We start from the raw sequence: 3,444 nt of genomic DNA on the forward strand, positions 1-3,444 counted from the left end.
TCGGGGGCCTTCCGCGCTTTCGGGCGCAGGAAAAGGCGGAGAAGGCGCAGCCTGCTTGAAAAGCCACGAAGCAGCCGGGCGCAACCATCACCCGTGAGGAAACAGAGGTTGTAAAGCTATCTTCCGGGTGATAAACCTTAAAAAAATACGTAGTATATCGAATATCGGCTATTCCCGCGCATATTTCCGTGGATATTAGACAGGCGTTTCTGCGGGCAGCTGAAGCGCTCGCACATGGCCGGGAGGGGGGAGCGGGGTGTCGCCGACCCCCAGAGAGGCTCCGAGCCACCCGGCGGCCTCTGCCCAGCGCGTTGGGGCCCTGAGGGCCCCGGGCAGCCTCGGAGCACGGCAGGGAGCTGCCACAGCTGCCTCACTCCCCTCAGGGTCGGGAGGGAGGGTTGGCAGGGCCATTTGGGGCGTTCAGCCGTCTCCACAGGCAGAGCCGGTTGTGGGGGGGTTGGCGGGGGTCGGGAAATTACCTAGAAAGTTGGTCAAGAGCAGGGTGAATCGTGCTGGTAGGGTATTGTCTTGCCTTAGAAATTTTATGAGTGCAGGTTAGCTCAGTTTGCACTTTTCTCAAAGAGTTGTAGGGCTGGAGAGGCCCTCACAATGCTGCGTCCACCAGCTTGTGCTCATCCTCTGGTCCCAGGAGAAGTTCAGCTTTATGGCATGATCGCGGCAGCTCTTGGTGGTACCTACTTCTTACGGACATCCAAAGAAGAGCCTCCAAAGCCTCTTCAGGAAAACTATGCCTTTATCTCCTTTTCACGATTTTTAAGATTCTGAGATTCCTCCCCTCCACCTGCCCAAATCGTCCTTGCTGTAATATAAGCACTCTGCTTCTTGCCTTACCCACTTAAGATGTGGAAACAATTTATTCCTTCCTTCCTTCCTTCCTTCCTGCAACAAGCTTTTATGCATTTGAAGACTGAGCACATTGCCTCCTCGGTGTTTACTTGCTGAATCAACCACGCCTGTTTAGCAATCTTTCTTTGTGGGTCATGTTTTGGAGCACTCTGATCATTCATGTCTTCTGTTCTCTACCTGCTTTCTAGTTGTCTCATCTTATTTGAAATACAGCACCCAAAACACGACACAGGGATTGCTGCTGAGTTTCTGAGAGCACTTACTAGAGTTGTAGGCTGCTTCCTCTTTGTCTGAGGCTACATTTTTCATCTTTCAATGTTTTGTTCTCTAACCTCCATATACCCTTCAGGGAAGTGCTACTTAATTAGGGGTTTTGCATTCTGTGTTCATGCAGCGGATTAATGCTGTCTTTTGCCCCTTCTGAATCAATACTGATTTTCTTCAGACTGTATTTCCATTTTGTTCATGGTGTTCTGAATTCCAGACCTATCCTTCAGTGTGTCTGCTGTCTCTTTCCCAGCTTGGAGTCACCTGCAAATGCAGTAAGTGTACCCTGTACCGTAAGTCAGGTCACTAATGAAAATATTGAATATGATTTGTTCTTGGCAAGCCTATACCCTTTCAAATAGTTTGTTGATTTATTTCTATAGTTTAACTTCAGTTCCTGTTAAACTGACTGCTCTGACTGCCCCAGTTCCTCCTTTACCACTCCCTCTTTAAAGAAGGGTATCAGATTGGCCCTTTCATAGTCTTCTAATCTCACATCCAACCTATACACGTTCTCATAATACGTACTTTGACCTGATGGTTTTGTCAGTTCTCTAAGTATTTTCAGGTCGCATTCTTCAGGCTTGACTGATGTGAAAACAAATAAAATACTTTCCAGTCCTTTACCACCTGAGACAGAGATCTTCTTCCTTTGCTTCTGTTGCTAACTGTGTTAGCCACTTGATTGCTGTTAATTCCTTTCATGAAGACAGGATGGATGAATCACATCATGCCCCCTCTGCTGCGCAGTGGGTCAGCCTTGCCCTTGGTCTTCCTGTTGTGACTCTTACATTACATAAAGGTGTCTCATTGCTGGTTGTATCTTATTCCGTGCCTTGACTTTTCTCATTTTGTCCCTTTTACTCATACTATGTGTCTGTATGCAGTCTGCGTGACTTGGCCTTGACTCTACTTGTTCCTTCAGCTTGCAGCTAGGTGTTAGGCACTGGTGCTCTTATCAGTGTTAAATTAAGGAATGGCTGGCTACCATTAATTCATAGACCAAGTTCTTTATATTGCCCAGTAATTCTCTGAGCTTACTGAGGTCTACTTGAAATCTATTACTTTTATTTGACTCCTCTCTCCTCCTTGAGGAAGAATCATCATTTGTAGCTGGAAATTACCAGGTACCTTGGTAGCTTTCAGGTCACTTTCACTTAAAATTTCCCTCCAGGGGGAAATCCCTAGAGGTCAGAATCAACCCTTAGAAGAGCCTTCTTTCTCTTTGCTTTACCTGCTGTACTAAAAAAATATCACATATACCACAGACCTGCTTGGATTATCTAGAACAGGGTCCATCTGCTCCCTTAAGTGTGTACAAGGCAGACCTCTAATTTGAACTCCTGGTGTTTGTCTCTCTCTCCTGACACAGGGGGAGTTTAGATACCCAGCTGATTCTTCGGATAGCTCAAGTTGAATCTCCTCCTTGGTACCTTCCTAGTGGAAGTCAGGCTAGATGAAATCTCTTGTCACCACCCACTTTGTCATTCTGCTAGTTCTCAAAAATCATTTGTCACCCAGTCTGCCTTCTGGCGCTCTCAGGTCACCTACTAGGATGCTCTTCCCCTTTCATTACCACTCAGAGACTCTCAGCAGGGGCCACTCTTTACCTAGTGTCTGGATCTGAAAGACAAGGTGTTTTATCCTCACCTCAACCATCCTTCTACCTGTGTTTTCTGACCAAAGTACTCCACAGTAATAGCCATTTCTATGAATTATCCCGCCGAGGTCTCTATTCCATCAGTTAAAGTGTAGTGTCATCCATACAGTAAATGTTTTAATGGCCACTTTCCTGGGTGAGCCATTTCACCAGCCACATTCTGCTTTCGTTTTTCATTCTGCACCGGTAAAAGTCTCTTAGCTGAGAGTGCTGGTGTAATATCTTATTGCTCCAATAGACAGCAGCATTACACACATTTGCGTGAGCTTCACTGTGGTCTTAAGGAAATCACTGAAGGTGTAAGATTGGAAGTAATTTCAGTTAAAAGACTCCTTGAGGTTGAGATTTGCTGCTTGTTTATTTTTGAAACTTCATAGTCAACTGCATCAAAGCACTTCTACTTCCATTATTATATTACTCCCCTGTTTGCAAAGAATCACAGCTCAACAAGTAAATGAAACCATACCTGCTTTAATTATTGATCACTGTATTTTACATTACAGTAGGCTTGAGGTCCAGTGTCCAAATCATTCTGTACAGATGTAGATGTGTAGATATGTGTCTGTGAATTGATAATTTAAGGTTCTGATCCCAGATTTAAGCACGTGAACATGCACGAGGGCAGTGAAATTAGGTAATACACTGAAAAA

The sequence above is a fragment of the Dromaius novaehollandiae genome, unplaced genomic scaffold, assembly GCF_036370855.1.
Source record: "Dromaius novaehollandiae isolate bDroNov1 unplaced genomic scaffold, bDroNov1.hap1 HAP1_SCAFFOLD_30, whole genome shotgun sequence".
Classification (NCBI taxonomy): domain Eukaryota; kingdom Metazoa; phylum Chordata; class Aves; order Casuariiformes; family Dromaiidae; genus Dromaius; species Dromaius novaehollandiae.